The following is a 14,328-nucleotide window of genomic DNA, read 5'->3' on the forward strand; positions in this document are numbered from 1 at the left end:
AGTCACTACCCAGTTTTGCCTCTAAGATGAATACATTTCTTGTTTCACACGACTGCCTTTAACCTAAACAGCACTTCAATAATGAGAGACTAGTACAATTTTGATAAGAGTTAATGATACAACAAACAATTAATTTTGGCGTATGACTCCATGATATTATGATGCTCCTCCTGAGATGATGAGAGGAGGGCGTCAGCAATGAATAGGATAGAAAATCCCCCCATAGGGAATTATTCAGGAGTCATGACGTTGGTGGTGGTCAGGGGAGGAGGTGGGGTGAAAAGCAACTGCTTCAGCAATAATGATCAGCAACTGAGGGAGACACGTAGCAGATAGCACATAGCCAGCACATAAGAGAGAAGCAAACATAGTAAGATATGGACTCTGCTATACTGCCCGGTTAGGTGATTGGCTCAGCAGGCAGTAATAGATTGGCTATTGCCAGAGAAGGTATAGCGTGGAAGACTGTGATTGGATGGGGAGAGAGCATGAATGAAAGGGGGCGTGCCTAACAATGAATGGGTTATACAACCTCAAATAAAAGGGGTGTGCACTGTGATATAACAACTGGGCGTTGGCTGCAAGGTAGTCTTCATTATTGAAATGATTATAAACATCACAAAATGTTATTTTCTGTATTTTCAAGGTTTTGATAAAAATGTTAATTATGAATGAAAGGAATGTTACAGTAAGGCCACAATCAACTGTAAACTAAGTAATTGTTTCAAAACTCACGGTACATTCACATGACCTTCCTCTTCCCTGTTGTGATTGATTATCAGCAGAGGAGAAGCATAAAGTAAAAATAAAAACTGAAATGACCAAAAAATGCATTTAAAGCAGTATTCCACTTAATTTTAACATGGGGGTTATTTTGGAACATGACCACCATGAAACCAGAATATAAACTAATCACCAAGATCAGGAAAAAATAAAGTATCAATAAAAATGCGGTTTGGTGAAAATGCTGGACCAACCAACAGTCAACTGGAAATCGCAGTAGCATGATCTGTTGTCACGGGCGTGTTAATCTTTCAGGCTTTTTCTCGTGGCCTCATTCAAATGAATAGGAGGTAAATAGTCTGAATGCTACAAACTCGTCCAGCTGCTTCCGATCTTGGGGAGTATAGTTCTGGTTGTGATGCTCTGGCTGAATAGCTGGCTGGTAATGGGTAGAGAACCTTGAGAAATAAACAAATGGATCTTGGATTAAGTGCGATAAATGGAATTGTGTTTTCTTGTACATACTGAATGGTGCAGCATTTCACCTTGTGAGGTTTTTAACATAACTGAGAGGAAACTATTATTTCATTAAAAGACATTTTCTTCCTAGGTGGGAGACAACTGAATAACCTTGACAGAAACACTGCCAACCACCCACCCACGCTCACCCCCCCCTCCCCTCTCTCTCACACACACGCACGCACGCACGCACGCACGCACGCACGCACACACACACACACGCACACGCACACACACACACACACACACACACACACACACACACACAGACACACACACACACACACACACACACACACACACACAACTTTCAATATGTTTTTCTCTTTTATATATTAAGGAAATTATTATTATAAGGGGCTATTTTTTTGCTAAATTAATATATGTTGGTATGTTTTAGATTGGTATATTTTAGAGACAATGAATGGTGAATTGGGCTATTAATTCCTTTGTGAAATGCATGAATAGTATTTTGAAATTAAATGCAATTATTTGAATACATTTTTTTTTTTATGTCCTTAAATTGCTCTTTTTGATTCATCACTGTTAATCATGTAATGTAATGCAATGTGCTGTCTAATTAATTAATTAATTAGTCTGTGTAATTATTTATTAGAACGTGATTGCATTTCTGCATTAACACTGATTACCATACTTCTGCAGCACATTTTGTCACAGTGGAGAGGAGATGTATCTGTTATTAGCTATTAAAAGCCACTAGCGTCTGTGTGCAGATGAATCAATTGAAGGAATTATGCAAATGAAAATATTTGAATTTCACAGACTTCAATTAAGTCAAGATGTTTCTCCTAATAGAAGAATTATTTGGCCTGTAAGTATTTTTTTCTTTTGACAAGTGTACTTATATTCAGAATGATTGAAAATCACATTTTTAGTTTTGACATCATAAACATCTACATGACACACATCAAAATATGTATTCAACAAGTTTCATATTCATCTTTACAATTTTTCTTCTTAAAACAAATAAACAAGGTACTTTTGAAGGCCCTTTCCATTGTTTCAGGAATTTTACAGGAATATCTTACAAATATCACTATCCTGAAAGAAGACAGAAGAAGGCACCTCAATTAGAAAATTATCACACTCCACACCAAACATGGATCCTAATTGTGATCGCTGTCAAACAACCCCAGCCACTTTATCACATATGTTTTGGCTTTGCCCAAAATTAGTAGATTTTTGGCATTCCATATTTAAAAAAAATTCTGATATACTGGAAATATCCATTGAACCTCTTGCCATAATTGCAATCTTTGGTGTGGTCCCGCGTGATCTCTCCCTCAACCAATGCAGTAAAAAGATGATAGCGTTTGGTACACTTCTGGCTAGAAGACTTGTACTCCTTAAATGGAAAGACAAGTTTCCTCCAACTTTCAATCACTGGGTCAGAGATCTTATGTATCATCTAACCCTAGAAAAAATCCAATACGCTACAAGGGGTTGTGCTCTCGACTTTTATACCATCTGGCAGCCAGTTCTGGACCAGGTAGAGAAAATGGACGCTTCAAGCATTTCAAATGTATAGATTTACCCCCCCCCCCCCCTCTCTCATATTTATTTTCATTAATTAGTGGCCGGTTCAGCGAAGCGGCCAGGCCACTTCTTGTATTTGCCTTTATTATTATTTTTCTTCCTCCCGGGAAGTTCGACTTCCGATGGATGAAAACTAACCAAACTTTGCACAAAGGTCCAGTCCCATGCCAAACGTCTTTGACACAAATTTGGGGCCAATAGTCCTAACGGTGGCACTACAGCGACCGTCTAAAGTTTAAAACTTAAAAAATTCATAAAAAATCAGGCATACGTGCTACGGCTTTGCAACTTTCACCGAAATGTGCGCCTAAATGAGGGGAAACTTTTGTACAATGCAACCTATGGCCAATTATGAAGTCTAAAGACCGCAAAACTGCAAAAACTGCAAAAACGAATTAAACCCTACTCCTCCCACATTTTTTCTTCAAACGACACCAAACTTCAGCATCTGCATCGTTAGACTGTCCTACACAAAAACAAAAGTATCAAAACAGATTTTCGATCGGTCAAAAATTGAGCCCACAGTGCATCAAAACGTTGAATTCTGGCCCCGTGTATAGCCTAATTACCTTAATTACCTATGGCAATTAGGTTGTATTTGTGATGTCATCAGTCAGTCAAGCAATTGTGATGCCATCACTGATGTCACTCGAGCAATTGTGATGTCATAATAGCTTAAAGCCTTGAGACTTGCCCAGCCATGACCCATTGCTGCGCAGCAGCCACTTTTTTGGCGCGTAATAACCCCCACAATTTCTGCGCCACATAGACATGCCCGAACTCAAAACATGCGGTCAAGCGGTTTGGCACTTCTTTTGAATGGACCCAGACCCGGCCGGGTCCGGGTCGGAACCTCAGGTATTCGGGGGGTCGGGCATACCCGAAGACCTCTAGCTCAAAGCCTTGAGACTTGCCCGGCCACGACCCATTGCTGCGCAGCAGCTATAATCTGTTTTTGTTGTTGTTGTTGTTTTTTTTCTTCTTTCTTTTCTTTTTCTTCTGTGTGTCTTTGTGTATTGATATACTGTGATGTATGACATGATGTATGTGGTATAATAGGCTAGGGGTTCTCGTGGGATGGGTTTTTGTTTAAAAGTGTCAAGTGTATTTAAATCTGTATTTTGTATTTTGTATGATATACAGAAAACGAATAAAAAAACTTTGAACAAAAAGTGAAGGAACGGAAGTGATGTCATCAGGGATGTCACTTGAGCAATTGTGCATTGTAACATCACTGATGATGTCATAGGCATAGTGACATCATCAGTGACGTCATAGAGCAATTGTGATGTCATCAGTGATGCAAAGTTGTAACATCATCAGTTTGTGACATCATCAATGATGTCACAAAGGGCGGAGCGGGTGAGGGAGAAAGTGAGCCCGCACAGCGGTCGAGCTGCAGGGCGGGCGAGGCCGGGCAGTGGGCGAGCCTAGGAAACGAGCGCGATGCCTAGTGTCTGAAAAGGGATTCAATTACTTGTTTGGTGTAAATGACAGTGGGGATCTCAGGTAGTCCATTTGGTCAAACCAGTAAAACCTGGTGACACACCCACTCAGCTCATGTGAGCTGGGACTGTAAATACTGGTATCAGTGTGTGTCTGCGCCTGTGTGTGTGCACTCCTCCAAGGAAAGTATACACTACAGAGAGAAGAGATCCAAACTGACAGAGAGAGGACTCTGAAAGCAGAAGGTAAGGCCATTACTTGTTTTCTCCACTCTTAATGGCCTTCTCTCACTTCCTTTCCAACTCACTTTCATGGCTGAGGTGGGTGATGGAATTTCATTACTTATGATTGAAAACCAATGGGGGTTTGAAAAGCAGAATGAGATGGAAAGGTGCACTCAAAATTCCAGTATACCCGCCATATGCCAGCAATCTAATTTGCTGTCATTGGTAATAAATCCGGAGCCTCTGCATGGCATAGCTAAGACGTTATTTCATCATCTGGGTTATCACTTAATGTCTGTAATGTCAATAGGGAGCAATTGTATCCAACAGTTAAAACACGGGCCTTGACTCCTGGCAGGAGAAATGATCATTGGTGTGGAAGAATAGTTAATCTGTCAAATCAATGTGACTTCACTCAATAAAGTGATCAGAGACTTCACTTAAGACTGCAGCATTAATATCTCACACATTTCCAAGAGGACTCATATGTATCACCGTAATGAAATGGCACTAACAATTCTGCATATTATGTGCAGGTTCACGTTGCTTAAATCTGTATTACAGGCAAAATGAAGCCTCCTTGTGATAGCAGACATCTACATTACAGTAATGTTGTGTGGGAGAATTGAATTTAAAATGGCTTTCCAGTAGAATGGGTGTCACTTATGCTAAATTTTCTCAGTTTGCTTTAATGGAATACGTGTGCTATGTAGATTCATTATGTTACCGTCTGACTGTTTTGCATTAAGATTATACAGGATTCCTCGTATAATAAGGAAGTAGTGGCTGTAACGCCCAGGCCACGGTGTGGCCTGCTGTATGTGTGTGAATTCTGAGGAGTAAACTCAGTGGACCTTTTATAGAGAAAGGAGTTTGTTATGATATTCCCATGTGTATTAGTCTGTCTTCTCCCCACTTGTTGCCCATGTTCCCTTGTTAGTCGGTCTTAATTCCTCCCACCTGTTGCCTATGTGTCTTGTTAGTCTACCCCATTACCTGAGTTCTCCCCACCAATCAGCTCTCCCGGTTTGCCCCTGTGTTCCTACCTCCCCAGCTGTTCCTGATGATTCCCTGGTGTATATATTGTCTCAGTCTGTGTGTGGTCCCTGTTGAATCATTGTCTATCTGTCCCCTGGTTGGTACGTATCGTCTTCCTTGTGCTCTGAATAACTCTAACAATTGGTCCCAAGTTTAGCCTAGCCTATGGCTTGTGAGTTTTGTTATTTTGTTTTATTCAGTAAAGACTATTTTTCTCCAAGAACCCTTGCCTGCCTGGTCTGCATTGCCTTGCATGCTGTGTCTCTCTCCTCTGCATTTGGGTCCACACATCACACCACCATTTACAACATGACAGTGGCAGTAAGGCATTTGAACCAGGAATGCCACCTGGGGTGTTATGCAGGCATTCCTTAAAGGAAAGTTTGATGCAAGTGATAACAAAACACACCAAAACAAGAGCAATGAGCACACGTTGAATCAGTGTTCATTGATTTACTGTGAGCAGCCACGTCGAAACAAGCGGAACAAAATCATGCAATTATGACATAGCACTACGTGTCGTTATCCTAAACAAAGCCCGTATTGTGTGCTAGGAGTGAGAGCGTGGGAGTATTGCCAGCACACAATAGGGAAATCTGAACTTCCTCGTATCTGTGACACATTTTACATTGCCCATTATTTCTCCCATATCTTCGCAGACATCTGACCCGTCTGTCCCCAAAACGCCATCTTCCGCTCTTCCGCCTTTTGTCAGCCTCTAAGCATCATGGGACAGGGAGCGGGCGAGGAGTGGGATGAGAAGCACCCCGACACCAAGCAAACGCAGCCGCAGACGCACAAGGGCACAGTGGGCGGGGAGTCGCAGAGCGGCTGTGCGCTGTGCTGCACGCGGACCAGGAAGTGTCTGATGAGCGCAGAGTGTGGCAGGGCGCTGCAGATCTCCAGCGTCATCGCCTGGTGTGGCATGTGCATCGGCGCCTTGTGGTCATGTGAGTCTCACAACAGCCAGTGCGGAATGCTTGGCGCTGGCAGATTTACTACTTGGCACGATGAGAGGGGGGAAATAATTCTTTGCCCATATGAATGTGAATATATCCAAACACAAATACCCATGATGCCATTTAAAAGCTGAAAAGGTGTATTTTGTGTGTGTCTTCCTCTGTGTATGTTCAATTAAAATTCCACCCAACAAGAATGATCAACTCTTACTAAAGGGCACAACAGAATCCTCTCCACCAATTTTAAGTACTTTAAACCATGCTTTTCCTGTTAGGCAAAATGACAATACGCCTTTACTCATTTCTATACGTGTTAAACTTTAACTGAAATCTTCTGTATTATAACTTTAACAGTTAAAGTGATAATACGGAAGATTTCAGTTTTGCCCTCTTGGGTGACACATATTGGCGATGAGTGGTAGTTGCAGGTGAGATCCAAACAGTGTTATTATGTGACATTACTCAGTTTGTTCAGCCATAGTAACCACCCGTAATGCTAGCAGAGACGGGGGAAAAGTAGCTTGTTGTCCTACTTCACACAAGACTTGTCAGGAACCTACAGTAACCTACAGAGTCTATTGTGTTAGCTCTGCCCACCCTGTGTCACCACAGACACCACGTTCATTAATGCTGCAATACTGAAGATGCAAAGACTTCTTTGTCAATCAATGGGCCATAGGCTCAATCACCATGGTGTTAACTCACTATCAGATAGATAGCGACTTAACAGACATTTATTTAGATGAACATCTTCCGTATTATCACTTTAAAGCAGCTACGAGCAACTTTTTCGATTGTTATTAAACAGTATAAATTTAATATCAATGCATCACATCTTACCTCTAATAGTCGACGATACCAACGCAGAGTAGTCTCGCTTGAACCCCGAGTGAATCGGCCAGTGTTAGTGTGTCTGTAGCCAGGGCAGATCAGGAATTGAAATGAAACGGTTTGCAGCAGCCACTTCGGCCATAACCACAAAATAACTTCCAAAAAACCTGTTAGAATATAACGAGAGATGTTCCCGCGAGTATGCGTGGCGTTCACATTGTTTATGTTATGTTGCTAGGCAGCGCAAACGGCGTAAAAAGGCAGCTGCGTTTCACTTCCTGGTTTCACTTCCGCGTTTCACTTCCGGGTTACCCGGTCCGGTCGCTCTAGAGAGCCCCCTGTTGGCGCGAGTTTAGACAGACTATAGACTTAATAATCACCTAAGGGAGCAATCTCAGATACACACGGCTTTGGTCTCGTCGACTATTAGAGGTAAGATGTGATGCATTGATATTAAATTTATACTGTTTAATAACAATCGAAAAAGTTGCTCGTAGCTGCTTTTAAAGAAGTAATTATTACTTTTTTTCCTTTGACAGAATCTAACCTTGGACAAGAGGATAAACTTTTCTAAGGAGGCTGTCATGATTTTCACCACGTTTCTCCTCCAGCACCCTGCAAGAGTCAGACACCTCATTGCCTTCTTCTAATTTGAAATGACAATTATTCATTATTCATTTTACATTAATCTCAGCATCTGAAGCCTCCTTTAATTCATCCACATAATTAACATAAACTAACCTTTGCATTACTGATTTCCAATGAGTTAAGTTGCCTGTTTCTGTGAAAAAGGCAAAATAGCCGGAATTGGAATAGGCAGATCATTTCAATCGGGGGGGGTCACACATGTATATGTATATGATTGTAATTGTATATGATTGATCATGTTTTTGAATGTTTTAAGGTATTTTGTAGTAGTAGTTACTTGCTACCAACTGTAATATTGTATTAATATTGTAATAGTAATAAACAATTAAGTTATAGAACTCCAATAGCCTATGTGTTGGAGAATAATTCTGTATTTTTGCTCCAAACCCTAACATCCTGACCCGACACTCTCCAATATGTTTGACACCGATGGCTCTGGACTCAGTGCTGAACCTTTTAGACGAGTGCTCGGCTCACCTGTCGTCCAGGAGGATGGAGCGTGGGTGGAGAGCAGAGGTCAAGGCCTTGAGGGAGCGGAGGGTACGTGATGCTTCCTGTGCTGGGACTGTTGAGGGGAAATTACTAATAGCATGCTGCTCAAGTCAGCAGCGATACCTCAGAGAGAGAAGACAGACAGACAGACAGACAGACAGACAAAGAAGAAGCGAGAGCAGCATGTAAAAATGGATTCCATCAAGCTATGATTACCCATTACCGGTGCCGCACTGCCCCATGTTTTCTTGTCGTGAATGACATTAAATAAGAAAACATTGCTCAGAACTGAATAGATTGGATAGAAGATCAATCTGGAATTTCGCAAAGCACAAATTCCACTTTGCATGATGATTCAGCTTGGGAAACACGGGCTCTAAGTTATACAGGTGTGATGATACCTCAGTCAGTATAGAGAGGCAAAGTGACCGCCTACTTCCTGCTTCAGCACTGTACCAGAGATTTTCATCTGTCATTTATTTTCCCATGGACATTTCATAAAATGCTTAAAATAATGCTTATAAAAATAGTTTTACTTCGCCAAACCAAACGGTTCAGCTATATTTAGAATTGGGAGAGCCCATACAACATTTCACTACGACCAAAACTTAAAAAAACAACACCGGAAATATTTTCTTTAAATCTGTGATTTTTTTTAACGTTTTGGTCCTAGTGAAATGTTATGTGGTCTCTCCTGTTTCTAAATATATCTGCATCGTTTGGTTTGACTATTTTTATAAGCATTTTATGAAACGTCTATGGGAAAATAAATGGCGGATGAAAATCTCTGGTACAGTGGTGAAGCAGGAAGTGACGTTCCACTTTGGCTCTCTATTGTTTCTCTGCTCAAATGATGTAGTCTACAGGCGTTAGGAATAGGGTTGCAAAGGGGTGAACAATTTCCGATAAGCTTCCAGAAAATGTTCCATGGGAAGTTAAGCTCAGTTTTTTTTAACAATTGTCCAGATGATGGTTAGAATCAAAATACTACTAATACTGTGCATGTTTGAGATCATTTACTCAAATTCACAGGTAATACCAACCATTTTCCAAGCATACCATACTTTTTATATGTCTGAAATACATTTTACCTACCTATTTTACCAGGCACTGATTCATTTCATTGTGGTATACGAAAGTCAACCGGTAGATTCTTGAAACACGCCAACACGCCAACTGGATTTATTTTGATCAGTTATTTTAGTGTGTGTGTGTGTGTGTGTGTATTCTGTGGTAATTGTGTTTAATGCCTACATTAATTGGAAAAGTCTTCACATGCTATTGGGAGGCTCTGACATCATGGGACTTCAAAGACAGCTGCCAAACAGCGTTGCATTCAGGAAGAAGAAATCTGCGATAAAGTCGGGTTAACTACAAAGTAGAATCCCTCCCCAAACGCTTTTTGATAGCACATGAATGCACCATTCTGTTGCAAACCCACAGAATACATCTCCACCAGAAAGTAGTCCCTGAAGAAAAGATCTACATTCATTCTGAAACTTTTGAATTTTAAGGTAGGTCACTAGAATGTTTGAATTAAAATGGGCTAAAACATTCAAACACACCGGTATGCTCCATTAAATTTCAAATTGTCTGCAAGGCCTGGTATCGTTCTCTCAGGTTGAGATCCCCTTTATATTCACATCACTTTTGGTGAATATTTCCTCTCAACAATTGAACCAGGCAGAATTAAAGAGTGGAAGGATCTTGTCACAGATGAGCAAGCAGGAAAGCGAATAGGGGAAAAAAAGTCTATTCTGTCAATGAGATGAACAGAAAACTTTAGCACTGTGTGTTCTTCAGAGGGTCCCTGGGGGTAGGAGCGGCTTTTTCAACATGAATTTGGGCGATCCCTTACGAGGAGCCCCAGAATGCTGATCACCCTGTACGCAGCCTGCCCTGTACCCAGCATGCCTCTCACCCAAACATACACACTACTCCTGCCCTTTTCCCCTGCTACTTCCCCCTCCTAGAGCCCAGGACGTACAGTAAATGTTTGGTAATTTGCCTGCATTAGTAGGCTAATGTTCAGGTTAAAGACCACAGGGACAAGCGGTGTGTCTGATGTCTTCCAGCACCGATGATTTCATTCAGAGAGGGATGAACGCTACCTGTCTCCATTTTGTCTCTGTAGTTTTGTAGATGTCGTCCATCTTCCTCTTTCGCTTGTTATTCTCTTTTTATTCTTTTTATCTCCTCTCTCTCTCTCTCTCTCTCTCTCTCTCTCTCTCTCTCTCTCTCTCTCTCTCTCTCTCTCTCTCTCTCTCTCTCTCTCTCTCATGCGCTCCCTTTCTCTCAGTCTCTCGCCCCCTCTGACGCTGCTTCCCCCGTGCCACTGTGTCAGCGCAGGCATCGCAATACAGGGGTGACATTTCAAGCAGACAGATTAGGCCTCTCTCCAATTAATTTTGCTTTCCTTCGCCCGTTAAATACACAATCAACCAAAGGCAAAATGTCAGCGAAACAAACGAGGAGCCACCATGCGCCTGACAATTACCGCCAAGCACCTCAGAAAATGCCAATATGTTAAAGCAGGAGCAGAGTGTGAGATGAATGAGGACAAACAGGGTTTAGGGACCGTTGTTGGAGCAGCAGGACTTGGAGGGCCACGCGACATGTCTGCGGCTACCTCCCATCAGTGGATGTAGCGTATAGGTGGGAAGGCCAGATGTTTGGCCAAGTGTTTTGGATGAAGAAAAACAGCTGCTTCAACCCCCATTATTTCCAAAGGCAGGGCTATGACAGGGAAAAGCAGGTGGCTTTTTAAAAACATTCTAATTCTGTGAACATAGGCAAACATACATATTTTAATTGATCAGTATTGTGATATTCAGTGTTGTCTTGTCAAGGTTATATTCTGTATTTTCAAGAAAAATAAATACGAAAAATCTCAATCTTGACTATGTGTGTCCTTAAACACTAACTTCATTCATTCACATTCATTTTCACATGCTGTTGCTGTGGGTCAGCTGGCTATGTGTGCTGGAAGGGCAAATACACTCAAACACACACGCACATGCTGTCCGTCCATATGGAAATCAATGAGCCAGCCCGACTTGCTAAATACAAATAGCAAATTGGCAGGTGAAACCATGTAGAAATGGGTGAACGGTGAGGAAGGGTAGCCAAGAGGAAAAGAGACTTTTAGAGGTGATTCAGATTTGGGGAAGGGGGGGGGGGTATTAATATTGTCTGCAGGTAACAGTCACTGGTGGAGCATGGGCTGCTGTGTGGAAGCAGCTAGCAGCTTGGGGGAGAACCAAATCAAGACCCCCTCCCCTCCCCCCAGATGAGCAAAGCCACACTCAGGTCAAGCAGGGTTTCAAGCTGTTGCTGTTGGATAGTGATTTGTTACAAACACACTCCGAGTCTCACTCCCACTGCCAAGTCCATCTGTTGCTCTCTCACAGCCATCCTCCATCCCTCCTCTCTACTTATCCAGCCTGAAATAAGGGGGCGCCACAGTCAAACCTGGATGAAGCGCACCGCGCCCACACCCGCCCCAGAGATGAAGCGCACCGTGCCCACACCTGTCCCAGAGATGAAGCGCACCACGCCCACACCCGTCCCAGAGATGAAGCGCACCGTGCCCACACCTGTCCCAGAGATGAAGCGCACCGTGCCCACACCTGTCCCAGAGATGAAGCGCACCACGCCCACACCTGTCCCAGAGATGAAGCGCACCACGCCCACACCTGTCCCAGAGATGAAGCGCACCGTGCCCACACCTGTCCCAGAGATGAAGCGCACCACGCCCACACCTGTCCCAGAGATGAAGCGCACCGCGCCCACACCTGTCCCAGAGATGAAGCGCACCGCGCCCACACCTGTCCCAGAGATGAAGCGCACCACGCCCACACCTGTCCCAGAGATGAAGCGCACCACGCCCACACCTGTCCCAGAGATGAAGCGCACCGCGCCCACACCTGTCCCAGAGATGAAGCGCACCGTGCCCACACCTGTCCCAGAGATGAAGCGCACCGTGCCCACACCTGTCCCAGAGATGAAGCGCACCGTGCCCACACCTGTCCCAGAGATGAAGCGCACCGTGCCCACACCTGTCCCAGAGATGAAGCGCACCGTGCCCACACCTGTCCCAGAGATGAAGCGCACCACGCCCACACCTGTCCCAGAGATGAAGCGCACCATGCCCACACCTGTCCCAGAGATGAAGCGCACCGCGCCCACACCTGTCCCAGAGATGAAGCGCACCGTGCCCACACCTGTCCCAGAGATGAAGCGCACCGTGCCCACACCTGTCCCAGAGATGAAGCGCACCGCGCCCACACCTGTCCCAGAGGGAGACAGGGTGAGAATAGAGGAAGCCGAGTCAGGTGCGCTGTGAGCCGGTTGCATGCTGTTGTTCCGAGTGTGGAAATAGAAAATGCTCAGGCTCTCACATCTTCCCCCAAGTCTGTTTAATCACCTCCTTTTGCCAAGATGCACAGCCGGCCCTGCATGTGATTGACTTGGCCCACGGCCAGCTCCAATACAATTTGTTGCATAAATGCTAAATCGATGGGTCATTAGACTAATGAAATGACATGACAGTGGGACATGATGGTAGAATCAAGGTCCTTCATAGCCGCCGGCTATGGTGGGCTGCCAACATCCTGATATGCTTTAGTACTGTAATACTAAATCACTGGAATTTCTCGAAGTTGATGATGAAAATGGCCTTGAATCCAGCCAGTAGCATCAATTGCTCACCATCTCTCAAGCGCTCTCTCTCTCTCTCTCTCTCTCTCTCACACACACACACACACACACACACACACACACACAACTGAAGCAGCCATTACGGGGCTGTTTCCTTGTGCTGGCAGTAGCCAAGTTCACCTTCCCACATGAACATGTGTTTTGGAGGCTGATGATAAGACTAGTGGGAAAGACCAAGTCACTCAGCACTTCTTCTTAACGATGGGCGGGGCTCTCAGGGGATGGATGCAGGTTATGACATGAGAGCTATTTTTAGAATGATTCCCAGAAAGGGGGCGTAAATCAAAGCCAGTGGCATCTTGGAGGCACAAAGGATCTGTGGCCTCCCATTCCGAGTCACCCCACACTCCTAATTCATCCCACAGAGTCACCTTTCACATCCACCAGGGACTCTAGATGGAGCAGCAAACTGCTTCCTCACATTCTGCTCGGGACAATGTTCCTTTCTTTCTACTCGGTCAGGGTTCCTTTTTCTTTATTTCCCGCCCTTTTTGCCTCGGACATCACTTTCCCCTCCACCTTCAGCCACCTTTTACTGCCCCCACTGGACACAAAGGGAAACATGTCATTCATCTGTTTGAATATACGTACTGTGTGTTGTTTGTGCATGCTGGAGAGAGACAGGCAGAGAGACAGAGAGAGCAAGCGGTGTGTGTGTGTGTGTGTGTGTGTGTGTGTGTGTGTGTGTGTGTGAGAGAGAGAGAGAGAGAGAGAGAGAGAGAGAGAGAATGAGACAGAGAAAGAGATGAGATTTGTGATCTCATCTGTCCACCGTGGGCCTTTCCCTAGAGCGCTGTTTTAGGGTCGTCAATCATCTCTATGGAGACGTCTTAAAACGGAGATGGATGGGAAGCTGGGATGCATTTCAAACATGACTCTAGCCGGTGATCCACACTTAGACAGATTGTGGATGTGAGCTACTCACCTTGTGTCAGGCTTGATTATAGTCCCGTGGCAAAAGGGCTCTTAAGACTGTCGTCTGAAGCCTCAGTGAAAACAGAGCCAACAGGATCGCAGGTGGTTTGCCCAATATAGTTGCAGGGGGAGAGTGTAGCACTCAATTTAACATGCACTCAATAATGTGCTGTTTGAGGATGGATACACCAAAATGGTGCAGACAATTCTGCTAAGTATTGAAATAGTGTTACAGCCGGGTCTTTGAATGTCCATAC

At 43.9% G+C, this 14,328-nt stretch overlaps 1 long non-coding RNA gene across 1 annotated transcript; it reads left to right on the forward strand.

Moving 5' to 3' along the window:
• Window positions 1-4,398: 4,398 nt before the first annotated feature.
• LOC310775235 lies at window positions 4,399-11,316 on the forward strand. The gene is made up of 3 exons (XR_014552643.1): window positions 4,399-4,490; window positions 6,167-6,457; window positions 7,837-11,316. It is a non-coding gene; the product is annotated as an uncharacterized lncRNA (long non-coding RNA).
• The last annotated feature ends 3,012 nt before the right edge of the window (window positions 11,317-14,328 follow it).

Source organism: Poromitra crassiceps, assembly GCF_964638095.1.
Source record: "Poromitra crassiceps genome assembly, chromosome: 4".
Classification (NCBI taxonomy): Eukaryota; Metazoa; Chordata; class Actinopteri; order Beryciformes; family Melamphaidae; genus Poromitra; species Poromitra crassiceps.